General features: G+C 48.2%; 2 protein-coding genes across 3 annotated transcripts in view; one reads left to right on the plus strand and one right to left on the minus strand.

Annotated features, from left to right (window-relative positions):
* The window catches only part of RRP8 (ribosomal RNA processing 8), a 37,227-nt gene extending 27,737 nt beyond the window's left edge, over window positions 1-9,490 (minus strand). Inside the window, exon 1 of one of the 2 annotated variants that reach the window (XM_030199779.1) lies at window positions 9,297-9,490. The gene's annotated coding sequence lies outside the window, so the exon portion shown is untranslated. Of the gene's footprint in view, window positions 1-1,064; window positions 1,125-9,296 lie in introns of those variants that run through there. The other variant, XM_030199780.1, reaches the window with a different exon arrangement.
* Window positions 9,491-10,201: 711 nt separating this feature from the next.
* LOC115468179 (integrin-linked protein kinase-like) overlaps window positions 10,202-22,054 on the plus strand; it is a 76,256-nt gene continuing 64,403 nt past the window's right edge. Inside the window, exons 1-2 of the mRNA XM_030199717.1 lie at window positions 10,202-10,267; window positions 20,016-20,101. The gene's annotated coding sequence lies outside the window, so the exon portion shown is untranslated. The remainder of the gene's footprint in view (window positions 10,268-20,015; window positions 20,102-22,054) is intronic.

Here is a 22,054-nt window from a genome sequence, read left to right on the forward strand (position 1 = left end):
GGCTCTCCACAAAACCGGCAGGAACCGCCAGCCGCGTCAACACCCCGACGCGCGCACAACCGGCAACGAAGGAACTTCCCCGACATACTCGCGTCTAAACAAAAAACAGCTGATTGCAACCGGCGAAGTTAAAAGAAAGAAACCAACAGTCACCGGCGCTGAATACTGACTCAGCTCTCCCAGACCGGCTGAACAACTCCGGAGGCCCCGGAGTGCAGCTCCTGCAGTCCTCCACACGAGGAGTTTTTTTTTTTTTTTTTTTAAACTTTATTTGAGCCCTGCTGCTAGAATCTGAAAGGCACTCAAGGCTGCAGGATTAACACTGCAGCCGAGGCACAACTCTGGCCAAAACGGGAGAGCCAGTCGGGGGGAGGGACCCGGCCACCCGGGTGTGACACCCCAGAGGGGACAATGGCAGGCCCCACCGGACCTACCAACCCCTTGCACACTACAGCGTTCCAGGCACAGGGAAGAACTGTATCACCAACTTATCCCCAGAAAATAACTGAAAATTAACTAGTCTCACAAAACGGAACCTAAATCCTACCAGACCGGACAAGCTGCACAGGCTGCATGTCTACCCTCTGCTGAGACTGAGAAAATACTGGAGATAGAGGGCTAGCACAGGTTATATGTACTCAGTTTGAAGTTAGTGTTCTCAGTCTCCCTCTGCTGGTAGGCATGCATAACCCAAGCGTCTTGACCGGTCTGGAGGGTTGCTGAGGAAAAGACAGGTTTTGAGAAGGTTCTTAAAGTCATCATGAAAATGCATCCTAAGCAAATCAGGAGGAAGCGCATTCCGTTGGACAGGTTCCCTACGGAAACCAGTGCCTCCCGAAAAGTAATTAAAGGGACTTCCCGCAACGAGGACGCCACTAAGAGAGATCGATCTGCTCAACAAAGTGTCGGGAAATAAGGTGAAAGATATGCAGCCAAAACAGCAGGTTGACCAGTTTGCAGGGTCTTCTGAATCAGATTTAAGAACCTGAAGTGCCCACGAGTAGCTACAGGCAGCCAGTGTTCCTGGAAAAGAAGAGAAGTTACAAGATCACATTTACGCTTACCTGAAATCAATTTGACAGCTGAAGTCTGAGTAACCTGAAGACGCTGCAGTTCTTGTTGATTCAAGCCTATGAAAAGGGCGTTACAGTGATCAACTGGGAAGAACCAAAATACAAAGTGCTGCTGGTTCAAGGTACGGGCGGAGGGACCAAATATGACATAGATGAAAAACTCTTTTAGAGACGACAGAGGATACTTTGAAGGGGTGAACAAATGTGGATAAAGGGGAGCCGGTTGATATTGTGTATCTGGATTTTCAGAAGGTGTTTGACAAAGTACCTCATGAAAGACTCCAGAGGAAATTGGAGAGTCATGGGATAGGAGGTAGTGTTCTATTGTGGATTAAAAACTGGTTAAAAGATAGAAAACAGAGAGTAGGGTTAAATGGTCAGTATTCTCAATGGAGAAGGGTAGTTAGTGGGGTTCCCCAGGGGTCTGTGCTGGGACTGCTGCTTTTTAACAGATTTATAAATGATCTAGAGATGGGAATAACTATTTATATATTAGGATTTATTTACCGCCTTTTTCAAGGAATTCACTCAAGACGGTGTACGGTAAGAATACATCAAACATGACCAATAGGCAATTACAGCAGTAAAGATACTGAAATAACAATACAATGTACGGCATAGTATAGCACTTACAATGTCAACACAATACGTGATATACCCTTTACTGTCAATTAAAATGTTCTAAGAAAAGATGGAACGTATAGATAGGTAATAAGAGTTAGAAAATAAGGTAACTAATTTAAAGAAAGGTGCCCATGAGGTCAAAGAAATGGTTAAATATTATCTCAGCTAGGGTAGGAGTGGATAAACATGTCCTGCTGAAGTATGTGCAGCCCATGCAGAAGTAACAGAAGCAGTGGAGGAACCAATACTGTAACAAAATGTTAAGTATGCTTGAGAAAGAATGTAGAAAAATGGATGAGAGGACCAGATGAAGTGAACTAGTGCTGAGTTGAATATGGACATTGATAAGGTCTTCTGTCCAAAAAATGGAGGAATATCAACTGGGCAGATTCAAAGATCCAGCTGACAAATTGTTCTGGAGGTCTAAGCTGAAATCTTATAAAGAGACTAGGAAAAAAATGCCCGTTTCTGAGCGGAATGAAACGGGCGCTAGCAAGGGGCCCCCTCCCTCCGTCCCTCCGAGCTACTTGCCTTGTTCGCTGTGGCGTTTCCGTTTCGGCCCTCTTCGAGTGTCATAGCTCCACCCTCGACGTCACGACGTTTTGACGCGAGGGCGGTGCAGACACTCCAGTGCACACCGGATATCTCGGGCGCCTCAACTTCCGTGGAGGCTTCAGAACGTTGGGGTTGCCTTTTATATAGAGAGATAACTACTGTGATTAGATGGAGAGGTGCTGGATCCACAGGGAGGAAAGGGAAGAAGGCAGAGGGAAATATGCTGGACATGTGTGGGGGGGGGGGGGGGGGGGGAGGAAGACAGGGGAGATGCCAAACGATGAGGACTGGGGAGAAGGGGATATGTCCTCCTCTCCTTACCTTCCAATCCCCACCCCACAGTCTGACATATCAGACCATGTGGGCTGGGGGAAATGCGAGACCATGACGGAGTGCGAGTATGAGAGAGATGCTGGACCTCGGGGAAAGGGAGATGTGGCTACATAAATCCATTAACCTTGCTCCTTTCCAAGTTGTCCAGATGGTAAACTTAGCAAGCTTTCACTTTTGGTACATGGTTTACCACCCACACAACCAAAGGAGCAAGGCATCAGGATTTCTGTAGCTGCATCTCCAGCTGCCAGGCTGGGTTTTCTGTGGCTGCCTTTCCCTCTGAGCCATTGTCCTGCTGAACATGGAAATTGCATTTTTTGGTGGTGGGGGTGAGAGTTAGAGTGAGGACAAAGAACTGCTGGATCATAAGGGGGTGGGGGGAAAGGGAGGACATGGAGTTGCTGCACCATAGGTAGAGAACAGGAGGACAGGGAGATCCTTGACCACAGGGGTGAGGAGAAGGGAGAGGGGGAATAGGAAACTCAGGACCATAAGGAGTAGAGGCAAGAGGGGGGCAGGGAGATGCTGTACAATAAGGGTAGAAGAGAGAGAAGGTTACTTAGGACTGGGAGATGATGGACTACAAGTGTGGGTGGAGAAAGAGGAAATGTTGGGCTACAAGAGTGTAGGAAAGAAAAGGGAGGGGAGATGCTTGGCATGGTAGAACCATGTGGGAGACAGAGCGCCATGTTCTGAAGAAAGTAATCTAGAAGTTAGTATTTCAGTGGTTTACTTTATATCCGCGTTTTGTTTAAAATGTACTGAAACATTGACTGAGTCTTTTTTTTTGTTTTAGAAGCAAACAGCTCGAAAAATTTAAGTCTATCGGCAACACGAATCCCTGAGGAAGCCACGAGATGGTGATACGGTGGCGCCGTTGGACCAGAAGTTAAGTGTTGCTCTAATATACTTTTGGACGCTTTCATTTAAAAGTCATGTAAAAGTTTTTAGATTCAAGTCACATGAAGCGTTTTGTGTAAATCACAGCACTGAGCACTGTAAAAATATATGAAAAAGGAAGGTTTATATGAATCCCTATGATAGAGACTCATCGACAGGAAAATATACCTGCTGTTAACCTAGGACTGCTTTTTGTCCAATAGGTTTCTGTGGGATTCCCTTCCAAATATCAAGTACACCTTTACCTTATTACGACACTAGTCCTGCTGTATCGATTTGATTTAGCACAGTCAATATTACCTTGAGACCTAGAACATTAATCTGCCAACTGGGAAACTGAACTGAATTATTACAGATGCTGAAATAGGCACTCCATGAAAACAGAGTTCCTGGTCTTGGTCACAAATACTGACCACAAGCTTAAAATAGGAGTATGTAGACAGAAATTAAACTTAAACCCAAGAAGCCACACTGTGCAGGCAGTTCAACACTAGAGAAGAGAAAAAGAACCTTGTACGCTGCAAAATATAAATGGAGTGGAGGAGTGGCCTAGTGGTTAGGGTGGTGGACTTTGGTCCTGGGGAACTGAGTTTGATTCCCACTTCAGGCACAGGCAGCTCCTTGTGACTCTGGGCAAGTCACTTAACCCTCCATTGCCCCATGTAAGCTGCATTGAGCCTGCCATGAGTGGGAAAGTGTGGGGTACAAATGTAACACAAATAAAATAGATACTATTGGAGATTCTACATGGAATGTTGCTACTATTGGAGATTCTACATGGAATGTTGCTATTCCACTAGCAACATTCCATGTAGAAGCCTGCGCGGCCACATTGGTGATCTGCAATGGCCGACTTCTACATGGAATGTTGCTAGTGGAATAGCAACATTCCATGTAGAATCTCCAATAGTATCTATTTTATTTTTGTTACATTTGTACCCTGCGCTTTCCCACTCATGGCAGGCTCAATGCGGCTTACATGGGGCAATGGAGGGTTAAGTGACTTGCCCAGAGTCACAAGGAGCTGCCTGTGCCTGAAGTGGGAATCCAACTCAGTTCCCCAGAACCAAAGTCCACCACCCTAACCACTAGGCCACTCCTCCACTCCTTTTCCTTTCAGATTTGCTTCATTTATTTTTCTGCCTCTCTATCTGCTCAGACTTTCTTACAATTCAGTCTAAAATCTTCTCTTTTTAATGCATCTACCTACAGCTTTTCATCTCCCTCATCTCAGCCCTCCCATTCTTCATCCTATTATTCCCTATTTTTTTGCTACCTCTCCCCCTCTTCCAGCACCTTCTTTCTGTCTTTCCACCCCTCTACTTTCATTCCTCTGATCATTCACTTGCCCCCTCTGTCCAGCATATCCTCTTCCCCCCACCTCCATCCAGCATCTCTCCCTGTCTCCCTCATCCCCTTGTATCCATCATCCCTCCGTGTCCCTCTCCCACTTCCATATCTCTCTATTCCTCCCATCCCTGTCCAATGTCCAGCCCCACTGGCTTTGTCTTCTTTCTCCACTCATGTCCAGGATTTCCCCTCTGTCTTCCTACTCACCCGATGTCCAGTATTTTCCTTCACCCTACAACCCCTCTCCCCAATGACATGGGGACTCAGTTTGTCCCTGTCCCCACAAAACTCTGACTCCCATCTGCGCAAGCCTTAAACTGGACAATGTTGCCACATTTAGACTGACTCTGGACAGAATTTCTGCATGAAGGAAGCCCTTCCCTCATTATTTTAATACCTCACTGCATTCCACAAAACAAAAGGAGCAACTTCCCACATGCCATCTTCTTCTTTTGATGTAGGCACAAGAATTTAAAAGCTCCCAGTTTCAACCTAATTAAATTATTTTTTTTTAAATTGTACTTATAAATAGAAAGTTTGACTGTCAAGCACCGGATACTCATAACATGCCTGGTTTGGTGGCCCTTTACTAGGTGAAAACATTTCTGCACGAATACAGGGAGTCCCTATAATCAGCCCCCACAAATGACACAATGATTTACAATTTAGAACTAATTACTACCCTAACGGATGAAAACCAATGCTTCCTGTTTGTACATACGTATGCTGCACAAGCTGGCATGCTTGAAAATATAAGTGAGATCAATTAAAAATGCTACCAACAATAAAGAATGACAACGTGGACAGAGCAGCTCATAGGTTTGCTTGCTTTGTATGGGTGAATGGGGATGAGAGCTTCGCGGAGAGGGAAGAGAGACTACTAAATTCATGGGTTTCAGCCGTCATGTCATCTCCGGTTCTCAATCAGATCTTTCCTACTTGCTCCCTTCCGGCTCCCTGCACTACTGTTCTTCTTCAATTTTTGGGCTGCCAGCAGCGTCAGTAAGGTATGTAAGCACACTGCCTTTCCTGCTGCCAGCCGGCAGCAATTTACCAAGGTCAGCTCCATGGCCTTCCTCCTGTCAAGTCCCACCCTCTCTACCGTAACTTCCTGTTAGACGCTAAGCAGGAAGCTGCAGTAGAGAGGGAGAGACTTGACAGGAGGAAGGCCATGGAGCAGGCCTATATGAATCTACTACTACTACTATTTAGCATTTCTATAGCGCTACAAAGTGTACGCAGCGCTGTACAAACACAGAAGAAAGACAGTCCCTGCTCAAAGAGCTTACAATCTAAATAGACAAAAAGTAAAGCATTTAAATTTAAAATATTTAAGCAGTCAAGCACAAGAGAACAGTCACAGAAGGACTGAAGATGTTGAAGGGTGGTCAGTGTGATTAGGTGTAACTCTGGTTGGAGTAGTGGGAGAAGGTGATAGAAGAATGGAAATGGGTGAGGTAAAAGTAATGAGTGGGTTGATAGGGAGGTTATATAAGACATGTCACTCTAGGGGTGGGTGGGACTACGTCTAAAGCAGGAGAAGGTATTCTCTGCAGCCTATCTGTGAGATGGAAAATGCTCTCTGAAGCTGCCTGCTGCTATAAGTTGTTAGTTTAGTTCAAACTGTCTGTTAGACGCTAAGCAAGAAGCTGCAGTAGAGAGGGAGAGACTTGACAGGAGGAAGGCCATAGAGCAGGCCTATATGAATCCCCGAAGCTGCTGGCTGACTGCAGGAAAGTGTAAGGGGTGACATCGTCAGGGAGGAGAGGATTTGTTTTTACCATGATTTACCACGATAAGAACATAAGAGTAGCCATAATGGGTCAGACCAATGGTCCATCTAGCCCAGTATCCTGTTTTCCAAAAAGTGGCTTCTGTTTCTGTGTCTGTGTCTGACATACATGCAGGACGTCAGATTCACAGAAACAGAAGCCTGCGCGGCCGCGTTGCTGATCTGCAAGGGCAGGCTTCTACATGGAATGTTGCTAGTGGAATAGCAACATTCCATGTAGAATCTCAAATAGGGAAAGAGAACTGGGACTTGATATACCGCCTTTCTGAGGTTTTTGCAACTACATTCAAAGCGGTTTACATATATTCAGGTACTTATTTTGTACCAGGGGCAATGGAGGGTTAAGTGACTTGCCCAGAGTCACAAGGAGCTACAGTGGGAATCAAACCCAGTTCCCCAGGATCAAAGTCCACTGCACTAACCACTCCTCCACACCATGGATAGTGGAAGTAAGAAGAGAATAGATATTTGGTATTACAGATGGATTTTGGGTTGCATGGTAACGGAATACATGATAGTAATATAACAGAAGGCATTATTAGCATTTCTGGATATATGCGGGAGTTTCACATGTGTTGACCTCTGTGGTATATCTTGTCAAAGAGATGGGTCTTCAGTAGGTTATTAAGCCTGGAAACCAAGTGAAGACAAAAACAAAAAGGATAAAGAAAGAATTAAAAATAAGAAAGGCCAATTCGCCAGACCTGCGAGGAAAGGATAGATTTCATGCCTTCACCTCAAAGATAGATCATAAATAGAGAAAGGTAGCTGCTGAGCCGCACACATGATGATAAAAAGCAGTGGGATCAGGAGTCAGGACCAGGACAGGCAAAAAGTAAAAAAGAAAAAGAGCAGAAAGACAGGAATCATTCTCCCTGTCTCCTCAGCTCGAAACCTTGGGGTCATCTTTGACTCTTCTCTCTCCTTCTCTGCTCATATCCAGCAGATTGCCAAGACCTGTCGTTTCTTTCTTTACAACATCCGTAAAATCCGCCCCTTTCTTTCCGAGCACTCTACCAAAACCCTCATCCACACCCTTGTCACCTCTCGTTTAGACTACTGCAATCTGCTTCTTGCTGGCCTCCCACTTAGTCACCTCTCCCCTCTCCAATCGGTTCAAAACTCTGCTGCCCGTCTCGTCTTCCGCCAGGGTCACTTTACTCGTACTACCCCTCTCCTCAAGTCACTTCACTGGCTCCCTATCTGTTTTCGCATCCTGTTCAAACTTTTTCTACTAACCTATAAATGTACTCACTCTGCTGCTCCCCAGTATCTCTCCACACTCGTCCTTCCCTACACCCCTTCCCGTGCACTCCGCTCCATGGATAAATCCTTCTTATCTGTTCCCTTCTCCACTACTGCCAACTCCAGACTTCGCGCCTTCTGTCTCGCCGCACCCTACGCCTGGAATAAACTTCCTAAGCCCCTACGTCTTGCCCCATCCTTGGCCACCTTTAAATCTAGACTGAAAGCCCACCTCTTTAACATTGCTTTTGACTCGTAACCACTTGTAACCACTCGCCTCCACCTACCCTCCTCTCTTCCTTCCCGTTCACATTAATTGATTTGATTTGCTTACTTTATTTTTTGTCTATTAGATTGTAAGCTCTTTGAGCAGGGACTGTCTTTCTTTTATGTTTGTGCAGCGCTGCGTACGCCTTGTAGCGCTATAGAAATGCTAAATAGTAGTAGTAGACTCGTAACCACTTGTAACCACTCGCCTCCACCTACCCTCCTCTCTTCCTTCCCGTTCACATTAATTGATTTGATTTGCTTACTTTATTTATTTTTTGTCTATTAGATTGTAAGCTCTTAGAGCAGGGACTGTACATAAGTACATAAGTAGTGCCATACTGGGAAAGACCAAAGGTCCATCTAGCCCAGCATCCTGTCACCGACAGTGGCCAATCCAGGTCAAGGGCACCTGGCACGCTCCCCAAACGTAAAAACATTCCAGACAAGTTATACCTAAAAATGCGGAATTTTCTTCTATGTTTGTGCAGCGCTGCGTATGCCTTGTAGCGCTATAGAAATGCTAAATAGTAGTAGTAGTAGTCTCTTGTAACCAGAGCTAATATTGTGATGTCATAATGCCTCAGGCCACCAATAAGAGCCAACCTCATCAGTGATGTCACAATGGCTTGATTGTCCTATACTTGGCTCACTTTTATTACATAGCTCTTTGAGCAGGGACTGTCTTTCTTCTATGTTTGTGCAGCGCTGCGTACGCCTTGTAGCGCTATAGAAATGCTAAATAGTAGTAGTAGTAGTCTCTTGTAACCAGAGCTAATAGTGTGATGTCATAATGCCTCAGTCCACCAATAAGAGCCAACCTCATCAGTGATGTCACAATGGCTTGATTGTCCTATACTTGGCTCACTTTTATTACATAGCTCTTTGAGCAGGGACTGTCTTTCTTCTATGTTTGTGCAGCGCTGCGTATGCCTTGTAGCGCTATAAAAATGCTAAATAGTAGTAGTAGTAATCACAGAAGTGTCACTGCCACGTGAAGACAGAGAAGAAGATCCTGACATGTTTCTAACCATCCTGAGTGTGACACCGTGTGATCTCGCAGCAAATCTGACAAATTAATCCATTAAGAGACACTGACTGACACCGAAATTGCCCCCCACCCCCGGGAACCCCAGACCCACGCCTGCCACACTCACCAGAGACCCAGCTGCACGGAGACCAACGAATCCCGGAAACGCCTAGAGTGTCGCGCATGTGAACCAACGAGTCCGGCAAACAGGTGACCTCCTTGGGTCGAAGACCAGCGAGTCGCCATAATACTGCTAGAGAGTCCAAAGTACTGAAGGGACAAGAAGAAAAACCAGGAGACGGCAGGAGCCTATTTCGCCCATTATGTGGGCTGAAGGCAGTGGGCGGGACTTGCCGCCATATTGGTTAGAACAAAACAAATGCAATTGAAAATAGCAAACTTCTGAGGTTGCCTTCCCTTCCCCCCTCTATGAAAACGGGTTGGGGAGTTTTCAAGGGCTCTGTGAAGGGGGAGAACCTTGTATTCAAAATGTATTTGTCAGTGCACAGAGCTTGTTTTTTTTTTCAGTGCTGAGCTTTATGTCTTAATTTTTATCTTTTTTATATAGGAATCTCTTTATTGTCATATTAGAAAAAATAAACGCATAGCGCAGCACTGAACTCCTGACCTTACAGCATTGCAATATAACCCTCCCCCCTTCACAGACCCCCTAGAAACTGCCCCCAAGTCCCCATCCCCTCCTAACAGAGAGAACGCCAAACCTAGGAAGTTGAATAAAAAACCTGAGAAGTTTGCCACATTGTTTTCTATAGCAATTGTTTAGATCTGGCCAATATGGCGGCTGCTTGGGGAAGGACTGGCTTCAACTTTGTGACCTCACGCCGCCTCTGTGTCCTTAACCCTCTGAAGAAAACCATCCTCTTCCTGAAGAAAAACGGCCGCCCGATACCTAGCATGAGAGAGAGAGAGGCACCGATGGCTTCGCGCACGCGCGCAGGGAAACCGAGGGGCGGGGTTGGGAGGCGCACCACGCGCACGCAGGGAAGGAGGGCGCTGGGGCGGGGCAGAGGAGGGTGAGGTCGCCGCGCGCACTGACTGTGTTGGTAACGGAACCGAGAAAGAGGAGCATCGAGAGAGGTGAGAAGAAACGAGAGACAGTGAGCGAAAGGGGGAGGGGAGAGCTGGAGAGATTGGGGGTATTTGAGGGAGGGGAGAGGGAACGTGTTTTTAGGGGGAGCTGGAGAGATTGGGGGTATTTGAGGGAGGGGAGAGGGAACGTGTTTTTAGGGGGAGCTGGAGAGGTTGGGGGTATTTGAGGGAGGGGAGAGGGAACGTGTTTTTAGGGGGAGCTGGAGAGATTGGGGGTATTTGAGGGAGGGGAGAGGGAACGTGTTTTTAGGGGGAGCTGGAGAGATTGGGGGTATTTGAGGGAGGGGAGAGGGAACGTGTTTTTAGGGGGAGCTGGAGAGATTGGGGGTATTTGAGGGAGGGGAGAGGGAACGTGTTTTTAGGGGGAGCTGGAGAGATTGGGGGTATTTGAGGGAGGGGAGAGGAGAACGTGTTTTTAGGGGGAGCTGGAGAGATTGGGGGTATTTGAGGGAGGGGAGAGGGAACGTGTTTTTAGGGGGAGCTGGAGAGATTGGGGGTATTTGAGGGAGGGGAGAGGGAACGTGTTTTTAGGGGGAGCTGGAGAGATTGGGGGTATTTGAGGGAGGGGAGAGGGAACGTGTTTTTAGGGGGAGCTGGAGAGATTGGGGGTATTTGAGGGAGGGGAGAGGGAACGTGTTTTTAGGGGGAGCTGGAGAGATTGGGGGTATTTGAGGGAGGGGAGAGAGAACGTGTTTTTAGGGGGAGCTGGAGAGATTGGGGGTATTTGAGGGAGGGGAGAGGGAACGTGTTTTTAGGGGGAGCTGGAGAGATTGGGGGTATTTGAGGGAGGGGAGAGGGAACGTGTTTTTAGGGGGAGCTGGAGGGATTGGGGTATTTGAGGGAGGGGAGAGGGAACGTGTTTTTAGGGGGAGCTGGAGAGATTGGGGGTATTTGAGGGAGGGGAGAGGGAACGTGTTTTTAGGGGGGAGCTAGAGAGATTGGGGGTATTTGAGGGAGGGGAGAGGGACAGTGTTTTGGGGGTGAGTTAGAGAGATTGGGGGTATTTGAGGGAGGGGAGAGGGAACGTGTTTTTAGGGGAGCTGGAGAGATTGGGGGTATTTGAGGGAGGGGAGAGGGAACGTGTTTTTAGGGGGAGCTGGAGAGATTGGGGGTATTTGAGGGAGGGGAGAGAGAACGTGTTTTTAGGGGGAGCTGGAGGGATTGGGGTATTTGAGGGAGGGGAGAGGGAACGTGTTTTTAGGGGGAGCTGGAGAGATTGGGGGTATTTGAGGGAGGGGAGAGAGAACGTGTTTTTAGGGGGAGCTGGAGAGATTGGGGGTATTTGAGGGAGGGGAGAGGGAACGTGTTTTTAGGGGGAGCTGGAGAGATTGGGGGTATTTGAGGGAGGGGAGAGAGAACGTGTTTTTAGGGGGAGCTGGAGAGATTGGGGGTATTGAGGGAGGGGAGAGGGAACGTGTTTTTAGGGGTGAGTTGGAGAGATTGGGGGTATTTGAGGGAGGGGAGAGGGAACGTGTTTTGGGGGTGAGCTGGAGAGATTGGGGGTAATTGAGGGAGGGGAGAGGGAACGTGTTTTTAGGGGGAGCTGGAGAGATTGGGGGTAATTGAGGGAGGGGAGAGGGAACGTGTTTTTAGGGGGAGCTGGAGAGATTGGGGGTATTGAGGGAGGGGAGAGGGAACGTGTTTTGAGGGTGAGCTGGAGAGATTGGGGGTAATTGAGGGAGGGGAGAGGGAACGTGTTTTTAGGGGGAGCTGGAGAGATTGGGGGTATTTGAGGGAGGGGAGAGGGAACGTGTTTTGAGGGTGAGCTGGAGAGATTGGGGGTAATTGAGGGAGGGGAGAGGGAACGTGTTTTTAGGGGGAGCTGGAGAGATTGGGGGTATTTGAGGGAGGGAGAGGGAACGTGTTTTAGGGGGTGAGTTGGAGAGATTGGGGGTATTTGAGTGAGGGGAGAGGGAACGTGTTTTGGGGTGAGCTGGAGAGATTGGGGGGTAATTGAGGGAGGGAGAAGGGAACGTGTTTTTAGGGGGAGCTGGAGAGATTGGGGGTATCTGAGGGAGGGGAGAGGGAACGTGTTTTGGGGATTAGCTGGAGAGATTGGGGGTAATTGAGGGGAGGGGAGAGGGGAACGTGTGTTTAGGGGGAGCTGGAGCGATTGGGGTATCTGAGTGAGGGGAGAGGGAACGTGTTTTTAGGGGTGAGTTGGAGAGATTGGGGTCTGAGGGACGGGGAGAGGGAATCGTGTTTTTTAGGGGGAGCTGGAGAGATGTGGGGTATCTGAGGGAGGGGAGAGGGAACGTGTTTTAGGGGTGAGTTGGAGAGATTGGGGGTATCTGAGGGAGGGGAGAGGGAACGTGTTTTTAGGAGGAGCAGGAGAGATTGGGGGTATCTGAGGGAGGGGAGAGGAACGTGTTTTAGGGGTGAGCTGGAGAGATTGGGGGTATTGAGGGAGGGGAGAGGGAACGTGTTTTTAGGGGGAGCTGGAGAGATTGGGGGTATCTGAGGGAGGGGAGAGGGAACGTGTTTTTAGGGGGAGCTGGAGAGATTGGGGGTATCTGAGGGAGGGGAGAGGGAACGTGTTTTGAGGGTGAGCTGGAGAGATTGGGGGTAATTTGAGGGAGGGGAGAGGGAACGTGTTTTTAGGGGGAGCTGGAGAGATTGGGGGTATCTGAGGGAGGGGAGAGGGAACGTGTTTTTGGGGGTGAGCTGGAGAGATTGGGGGTATCTGAGGGAGGGGAGAGGGAACGTGTTTTTAGGGGGAGCTGGAGAGATTGGGGGTATCTGAGGGAGGGGAGAGGGAACGTGTTTTTAGGGGTGAGTTGGAGAGATTGGGGGTATTTGAGGGAGGGGAGAGGGAACGTGTTTTGAGGGTGAGCTGGAGAGATTGGGGGTAATTGAGGGAGGGGAGAGGGAACGTGTTTTTAGGGGGAGCTGGAGAGATTGGGGGTATCTGAGGGAGGGGAGAGGGAACGTGTTTTGGGGGTGAGCTGGAGAGATTGGGGTAATTGAGGGAGGGGAGAGGGAACGTGTTTTTAGGGGGAGCTGGAGAGATTGGGGGTATCTGAGGGAGGGGAGAGGGAACGTGTTTTTAGGGGTGAGTTGGAGAGATTGGGGGTATTTGAGGGAGGGGAGAGGGAACGTGTTTTGGGGGTGAGCTGGAGAGATTGGGGGTAATTGAGGGAGGGGAGAGGGAACGTGTTTTGGGGGTGAGCTGGAGAGATTGGGGGTAATTGAGGGAGGGGAGAGGGAACGTGTTTTTAGGGGTGAGTTGGAGAGATTGGGGGTATTTGAGGGAGGGGAGAGGGAACGTGTTTTGGGGTGAGCTGGAGAGATTGGGGGTAATTGAGGGAGGGGAGAGGGAACGTGTTTTTAGGGGGAGCTGGAGAGATTGGGGGTATTTGAGGGAGGGGAGAGGGAACGTGTTTTGAGGGTGAGCTGGAGAGATTGGGGGTAATTGAGGGAGGGGAGAGGGAACGTGGTTTTTAGGGGTGAGTTGGAGAGATTGGGGGTATCTGAGGGAGGGGAGAGGGAACGTGTTTTTTGGGGGAGCTGGAGAGATTGGGGGTATCTGAGGGAGGGGAGAGGGAACGTGTTTTTGGAGGAGCAGGAGAGATTGGGGGTATCTGAGGGAGGGGAGAGGGAACGTGTTTTGGGGGTGAGCTGGAGAGATTGGGGGTAATTGAGGGAGGGGAGAGGGGAACGTGTTTTTAGGGGGAGCTGGAGAGATTGGGGGTATCTGAGGGAGGGGAGAGGGAACGTGTTTTTAGGGGTGAGTTGGAGAGATTGGGGGTATTTGAGGGAGGGGAGAGGGAACGTGTTTTGGGGGTGAGCTGGAGAGATTGGGGGTAATTGAGGGAGGGGAGAGGGAACGTGTTTTTAGGGGGAGCTGGAGAGATTGGGGGTATTTGAGGGAGGGGAGAGGGAACGTGTTTTGGGGGTGAGCTGGAGAGATTGGGGGTAATTGAGGGAGGGGAGAGGGAACGTGTTTTTAGGGGGAGCTGGAGAGATTGGGGGTATTTGAGGGAGGGGAGAGGGAACGTGTTTTTAGGGGTGAGTTGGAGAGATTGGGGGTATTTGAGGGAGGGGAGAGGGAACGTGTTTTTAGGGGTGAGTTGGAGAGATTGGGGGTATTTGAGGGAGGGGAGAGGGAACGTGTTTTGGGGGTGAGCTGGAGAGATTGGGGGTAATTGAGGGAGGGGAGAGGGAACGTGTTTTTAGGGGGAGCTGGAGAGATTGGGGGTATCTGAGGGAGGGGAGAGGGAACGTGTTTTGGGGGTGAGCTGGAGAGATTGGGGGTATTTGAGGGAGGGGAGAGGGAACGTGTTTTTAGGGGTGAGTTGGAGAGATTGGGGGTATTTGAGGGAGGGGAGAGGGAACGTGTTTTGGGGGTGAGCTGGAGAGATTGGGGGTAATTGAGGGAGGGGAGAGGGAACGTGTTTTTTAGGGGGAGCTGGAGAGATTGGGGGTAATTGAGGGAGGGGAGAGGGAACGTGTTTTTAGGGGGAGCTGGAGAGATTGGGGGTATCTGAGGGAGGGGAGAGGGAACGTGTTTTTAGGGGTGAGTTGGAGAGATTGGGGGTATTTGAGGGAGGGGAGAGGGAACGTGTTTTTAGGGGTGAGTTGGAGAGATTGGAGGTATTTGAGGGAGGGGAGAGGGAACGTGTTTTGGGGGTGAGCTGGAGAGATTGGGGGTATTTGAGGGAGGGGAGAGGGAACGTGTTTTTAGGGGGAGCTGGAGAGATTGGGGGTATTTGAGGGAGGGGAGAGGGAACGTGTTTTTAGGGGTGAGTTGGAGAGATTGGGGGTATCTGAGGGAGGGGAGAGGGAACGTGTTTTTAGGGGTGAGCTGGAGAGATTGGAGGTATTTGAGGGAGGGGAGAGGGAACGTGTTTTTAGGGGCGAGCAGGAGAGATTGGGGGTATTTGAGGGAGGGGAGAGGGAATGTGTTTTGGGGGTGAGTTGGAGAGATTGAAGGTATTTGAGGGAGGGGAGAGGAGGAATGTGTTTTTTAGGGGGAGCTGGAGAGATTGGGGGTAATTGAGGGAGGGGAGAGGGAACGTGTTTTTAGGGGTGAGCATGGAGAGATGGGGGGTATTTGAGGGAGGGGAGAGGGAACGTGTTTTTAGGGTGAGCTGGAGAGATTGGGGGTATCTGAGGGAGGGGAGAGGGAACGTGTTTTTAGGGGGGAGCCTGGAGAGATTGGGGGTATTTGAGGGAGGGGGAGACGGGAACGTGTTTTTAGGGGTGAGCTAGGAGAGATTGGGGGGTATTTGAGGGAGGGGAGACGGAACGTGTTTTTAGGGGTGAGTTGGAGAGATTGGGGGTATTTGAGGGAGGGGAGAGGGAATGTGTTTTTAGGGGTGAGCTGGAGAGATTGGGGGTAATTGAGGGAGGGGAGAGGGAACGTGTTTTTGGGGGTGAGCAGGAGAGATTGGGGGTATTTGAGGGAGGGGAGAGGGAACGTGTTTTTAGGGGGAGCTGGAGAGATGGGGGTATTTGAGGGAGGGGAGAGGGAACGTGTTTTTAGGGGTGAGTTGGAGAGATTGGAGGTATTTGAGGGAGGGGAGAGGGAACGTGTTTTGGGGGTGAGCTGGAGAGATTGGGGGTAATTGAGGGAGGGGAGAGGGAACGTGTTTTTGGGGGTGAGCAGGAGAGATTGGGGGTATTTGAGGGAGGGGAGAGGGAACGTGTTTTTAGGGGTGAGTGGAGAGATTGGGGTATCTGAGGGAGGGGAGAGGGAATGTGTTTGGGGGTGAGCTGGAGAGATTGGGGGTATTTGAGGGAGGGGAGAGGGAACGTGTTTTGGGGGTGAGCTGGAGAGATTGGAGGTATTTGAGGAGGGGAGAGGGAACGTGTTTTGGGGGTGAGCTGGAGAGATTGGGGGTATTTGAGGGAGGGGAGAGGGAACGTGTTTTGGGGGGGAGCTGGATAGATTGGGGGTATTTGAGGGAGGGGAGAGTTAAAGTGTTTTGGGGGTGAGCTGGAGAGATTGGGGGTATTTGAGGGAGGGGAGAGGGAACGTGTTTTGGGGTGAGCTGGTGAGATTGGAGGTATTTGAGGGAGGGGAGAGGGAACGTGTTTTTAGGGGGAGCTGGAGAGATTGGAGGTATTTGAGGAGGGGAGAGGGAACGTGTTTTTAGGGGGAGCTGGAGAGATTGGGGGTATTTGAGGGAGGGGGAGAGGGAACGTGTTTTGGGGGTGAGCTGGAGAGATTGGGGGTAATTGAGGGAGGGGAGAGGGAACGTGTTTTTGGGGGTGAGCAGGAGAGATTGGGGGTATTTGAGGGAGGGGAGAGGGAACGTGTTTTTAGGGGTGAGTTGGAGAGATTGGGGGTATCTGAGGGAGGGGAGAGGGAATGTGTTTTTGGGGGTGAGCTGGAGAGATTGGGGGTAATTGAGGGAGGGGAGAGGGAACGTGTTTTTGGGGGTGAGCAGGAGAGATTGGGGGTATTTGAGGGAGGGGAGAGGGAACGTGTTTTTAGGGGGAGCTGGAGAGATTGGAGGTATTTGAGGAGGGGAGAGGGAACGTGTTTTTAGGGGGAGCTGGAGAGATTGGGGGTATTTGAGGGAGGGGAGAGGGAACGTGTTTTTAGGGGTGAGTTGGAGAGATTGGAGGTATTTGAGGGAGGGGAGAGGGAACGTGTTTTTGGGGGTGAGCAGGAGAGATTGGGGGTATTGAGGGAGGGGAGAGGGAACGTGTTTTTAGGGGTGAGTTGGAGAGATTGGGGGTATCTGAGGGAGGGGAGAGGGAATGTGTTTTGGGGGTGAGCTGGAGAGATTGGGGGTATATGAGGGAGGGGAGAGGGAACGTGTTTTTAGGGGGAGCTGGAGAGATTGGGGGTATTTGAGGGAGGGGAGAGTTAAAGTGTTTTGGGGGTGAGCTGGAGAGATTGGGGTATTTGAGGGAGGGGAGAGGGAACGTGTTTTTGGGGTGAGCTGGTGAGATTGGAGGTATTTGAGGGAGGGGAGAGGGAACGTGTTTTGGGGTCAGCTGGATAGATTGGGGGTATTTGAGGGATGGGTGAGGGAATGTGTTTTGGGGGTGAGCTGGAGAGATTGGGGGTATTTGAGGGAGGGGAGAGGGAACGTGTTTTTGAGGTCTGCTGGAGGGATTGGGGGTATTTGAGGGAGGGGAGAGGGAACGTGTTTTTGGGGTCAGCTGGAGAGATTGGGGGTATTTGAGGGAGGGGAGAGGGAAAGTGTTTTTGGGTTGAGTGGGAAAGGTGGGAGTATTTGAGGGGAGGGAGACGTGACATATAACGTGTTTATAGGGTGAGCTGGAGGGTGTTTGAGGGGGGAAGGGTCGGGGACAGGGCAGAGAGAATGTGTCTTTGGGGTTGAGGTGGGGGTATTTGAGGGGAGATTGCAGAGAAAGTATATTGGGGTGGTGGGAGCCTTTTGGAAAGGATTAGTGAGATGTGTATTTTTGTAGGGAGTGGAGAAGTGCAGCTGAGGGGACATAGAAACATGACGGCAGATAAAGGCCATATGACCCATCCTCTGTAACCCCTAATTCTTCCTGTTCCTAAGCGAACCCACATGCTTATCCCATGCCTTTTTAAACTCTGGGACAGTCCTCGACTCCACCACCTCCACCGGGAGGCCATTCCACGCCTCCACCCCCCTTTCTGTGAAATAATACTTCCTTAGGTTACTCCTAAGCCTATTCCCTTACCTTTGGAGTGGAGGAGTAGCCTAGTGGTTAGTGCAGTGGACTTTGATCCTGGGGAACTGAGTTCGATTCCCACTGCAGCTCCCTTTGACTCGGCAAGAAGTCACTTAACCCTCCATTGCCCCTTGTAGAAAATAAATACCTGAATATATGTAAACCGAAGGCGGTATATCAAGTCCCATTTCCCTTTCCCCTTTGTCATACGCCCCCTCATTCCAGAGCTCTCCTTCATTTGAAAAATGCTGTCTTCCTGTACATAAATGCCTTGAAATATTTAAATGTTTCTATCATGTCCCCTCTCTCCCTCCTCTCTTCCAGCGTATACATGTTGAGGTTCATAAGCCTGTCCCTATAATGTATGCATTCAAGACCGCTTACTAAATTCATAGCCGCCCTCTGGACCGACTCCATCCTATTTATCTCTTTTCGTAGGTGCGGTCTCCAGAACTGCACGCAGTACTCCAAATGAGGCCTCACCAGAGACTTATACAATGGCACTATCACCTCCTTTTTCCTGCTGGTCATGCCTCTCTTTATGCACCTAAGCATCCTTCTGGCTATGGCCATTGCTTTTTCTACCTGTTTGAAAGCTTTCAGGTCGTCAAACACAATCACCCCCAAGTCCCGCTCTTCCTTCACACACTGAAGCACTTCACCCTCTGTACTGTACTGTTCCCTCGGATTTTTTGCGACCCAAGTGTGAGAAGTGTTATTCTATTCCCTACCATACCAGTTTTGGATAAAACTGTGCAGCAAAGTTTGGTCACAGATTCAATTTCAGTCTTGGTTACCCTCTAGTGCAGTGGTTCCCAAACCTGGTCACACTCCAGCCAGTCAGGTTTTCAGGATACCCACAATGAATATTGATGAGAGAGATTTGCATGAACCACTGCATGAAAATTTCTCTCATGAATATTCATTGTGGGTATCTTGAAAACCTGACTGGCTGGGGTGCCCCCAGGACCAGGTTTTGGGAACCACTGCTCTAGTGTACTTCAAAGAGAAAATAGTACAACTACGACTTAAAATACCTATTAGCCCCATCGAATACGCTGCACTCCTAGACTGTCTAGACCCAGACCCTGGAATATACCCAGCAGATAGGATCTGGACTGAATTTGAGATACTATCGGAATATCTCATCTCCCAAACGCTTAAAAGATTCGCCAAATCTCATTGCAAACTAGATATATATATCATCTCGTACATTCCTTAATCTTCATTTCTCCAACTGTAAAGGTCTGAAATACAAATTAATGCATGTGTTAACCTTTTCCTACATGAGCACGCAATTCTGGAACGCATTGCCACGTAACCTAAAAGCGACCTATGAACTGACCAACTTCCGCAAACTACAAAAGACCCATCTCTTCGACAAGATATACCACAAAGACCAAAATATGTGAAACTCCCGCATATATCCAGAAATGCTAATAATGCCTTCTGTTATATTACTATCATGTATTCCATTACCATGCAACCCAAAATCCTTCTGTAACACCAAATGTTTACTCCCCTCTCATTTCCACTATCCATGATGTGTTGTAAGCCACTTTGAGCCTGCAAAAAGGTGGGGAAAATGTGGGATACAAACAGGGGTGTGCTGGTAAATTTTTAAGAACGGGCTCTCTCTCTCTGGGCATAGCCAGCAGGGCATGGGTGGACTGGGGGGACAACGCATGCCCCTCTCTCTCCACCTTATATAGTAGGCATACTATGGACTGCCACCACACCCCACTGCTTGTTTCTGGCTCTGAGCAGCAAGCTGGGACTTTTTGCACATGCAGGAGAAGTCCCAGCCTGCTGCTCAGAGCTGGAAATCAGGAGCGGGGAGCAGCAGCAGTCTATTCACTTGGCTGATGAAGCTCAGCATCCCCACCAGCAAAGTAAAAGAGAATTGAGGTGGCGGCCCGAGCCCACATTTTGAGACCCAGTGGTTAAAGTAGCCATGGAGGGCCTACTTTAACAACCGGCTCCCAAAATTCTTCAAAATTTAACAAACGGCTCTCGCGAGCCCGTGAGAGCCTGCTCCAGCACACCACTGGTTACAAATGCAATAAATAAATAAATAAATTTTGCATTAACTGTGTATTTCTGCTTATCGTAGCTTTCTGTATCTGCTCCTTAATTCACAAGCAAACTGTGTCTAAAGAATTACCAAGACATCAGCATGCTACTCATTTAAATTCAAAGGTAACGAAAGAATTAGCTATTAAATCCAGATGCAAAGACGTGTGCACAGGGCCTGATGGCTTAAGGACTGGTTTTCTAATGCTTGGGATTTAACGCATGGTGTGACAAGTAAAAAGCTTGCGGGTTTTGTGCCGATTTTTCTAGAGCTGCAAAGTTACCCTGTTCCAGGAGGGAGGGTTTTTTTTTAGCCAGGCCTGGTTTTTAATGTACATCTCTAAAGCCATGTGATGTTTGTAGGGCTTGGTTCAGCCATTGAAATCAGTACTGCAGGTCCTCTAATGCTCTGGGATAGGGTTGTCTGAAATTCAGGACTGATCTTCCTCCTGGAGTTGGATAATTGTGTGGCCACCAACAACACACAGCATAGCTTAGCCTACTATGCCCTAAAGCAGAAATTCTTTAACCCAGTCAGGTTTTCAGAATATCCACAATGAATATGCATGAGCTAGATTTCCATACAGTGGAAGCAGTGCATTCAGATTTCTCTCAAGTATCCTCATTGTGGGTATTTTGAAAAGCAGCATGGTTTGGTGTGTCCTGAGGAATGGATTGAGAACCCCTACCCATAATACGTGCTGTTATTTGAATTCTTTTACTGCTGTAATTATTTATGTCCAGGTTAGACTGGCTGTACATTGCCTTTGGGGAATTTTGTCAAGAAAGTGTTAAATTTAAATAAAAGAACTTTTCTTGATTTAGTGAAAGAGTTGAGTGGACAATCCAGTGAATAAAATATTTTTTTTGACAGGAGGAAGAGCCAAGTTCAGGGTTAAGGGAGAGGTGATTTTTCTTTTTTTATTAAATTAAGGAAAGTGTATGTATTATTTTTGATGAACATGATTAGTTTATATTAGAAATGTGAAATAGAAGAATTAGTAGACTAAAGATTAAAAAGTTACAGTTGTTTCATCATTTTGCACAGATGTTTAAAATATTTCATCTTGTTACTCTATGGCAGATGAGACAAAAGTTTGCAAATGGGCATATTTTCTCTTCTAACTCACCCCAGTGTCTCTTATAAAGATGTTAAAGGGGACTGGATCTAGCAAAGACCATTGTGGCACCCTTTTGCTCACTTTCCTTTCACCATGGTGCCCCATGGACTGCTCAGCTACCTTCTCACCCAGTTTTTACTGGAATTCCCAGACTGGTTTTGGCATGCTTACCAGTCTTCTGTGCGGAGCAGTCTGTCTGGATTTAGTGAACGCAAATGGCATCATCTTAGTTCACTCCCTGACCCTCTACTCTGAACACTTTAACATTGACCATATAACTTGTGTTCTGCTAATACCTCATGGTTCAAAGAATGAATCAGATTTGTGTGATAGTGTTTTCCCCCCTTTGAAATCATGTTCTCTGTCGTCCTGCGACCTGTTGACTACACTAGTCCGCCATTCGACAGTGCTTTGTTGCTAAACTAAGAAGTCATTAATTTCTCCTTCTTCCTTGAGCCAGTACTTTGGAATCTCCCAATTTAGGTGATAAGTTGAATAGAGCTGTGAGCTTCTGTTGGCACTTGATTTTAGCTCTTCGGTATGCTGGGGTAATTTCTAGTTAATTCAGAATTTTTATACCACTTTATACCTTCTTTCACTTTATATTGGTGTTAATAGATCATTTCTTGGCATGTAGAAGTTCCAAAGCAGTTTACAGCATAAAAAATATATGATCAAGTGTAACCTTTCCATTATTCTAGTACATTTGAATACTAATTCCTAAGTAAATGGCAATGTGATGGCTTCCTAAAGGAAAAGTCCATAGACCATTATTAAAATGGACTTGGGGAAACCACTGCTTATTTCTATGATAAGCAGCATAAAATGTATTGTACTTCTTTGGGATCTTGCCAGGTACTTGTAACCTGGATTGGCCACTGTTGGAAACAGGATCCTGGGCTTGATTGACTTTTGGTTTGTCCCAGTATGGCAATACTTATTTATTTATTACATTTGT

This window comes from Microcaecilia unicolor, chromosome 4 (assembly GCF_901765095.1).
Source record: "Microcaecilia unicolor chromosome 4, aMicUni1.1, whole genome shotgun sequence".
Taxonomy (NCBI): domain Eukaryota; kingdom Metazoa; phylum Chordata; class Amphibia; order Gymnophiona; family Siphonopidae; genus Microcaecilia; species Microcaecilia unicolor.